The sequence below is a fragment of the Seriola lalandi genome, unplaced genomic scaffold (genome assembly GCF_002814215.2).
Source record: "Seriola lalandi dorsalis isolate HSWRI2012SDOR001 ecotype SW California unplaced genomic scaffold, Sedor1 jcf7180002054899, whole genome shotgun sequence".
In the NCBI taxonomy this organism is placed as follows: Eukaryota; Metazoa; Chordata; class Actinopteri; order Carangiformes; family Carangidae; genus Seriola; species Seriola lalandi.
In genome coordinates, this window is record NW_019525451.1 from 232,502 (window position 1) to 232,809 (window position 308).

The window sequence follows — 308 nt, forward strand, 5'->3', positions numbered from 1 at the left end:
GGCAATGCATGCTGGGAGCTGTACTGCCTGGAGCACGGCATCCAGCCGGACGGTCAGATGCCCAGCGACAAGACCATCGGAGGGGGGGACGACTCCTTCAACACCTTCTTCAGTGAGACCGGAGCCGGCAAACATGTTCCCAGAGCTGTGTTTGTGGACCTGGAGCCGACGGTCATCGGTCAGATTATTGTTCTCTGATGCAGATTTGTCTTGGAGGTTGAACCGGGTTTGAGAACGACATTGTTTCTTTGGTGTTTCCCAATTACAGACGAGGTCCGTACAGGAACCTACCGCCAGCTCTTCCATCC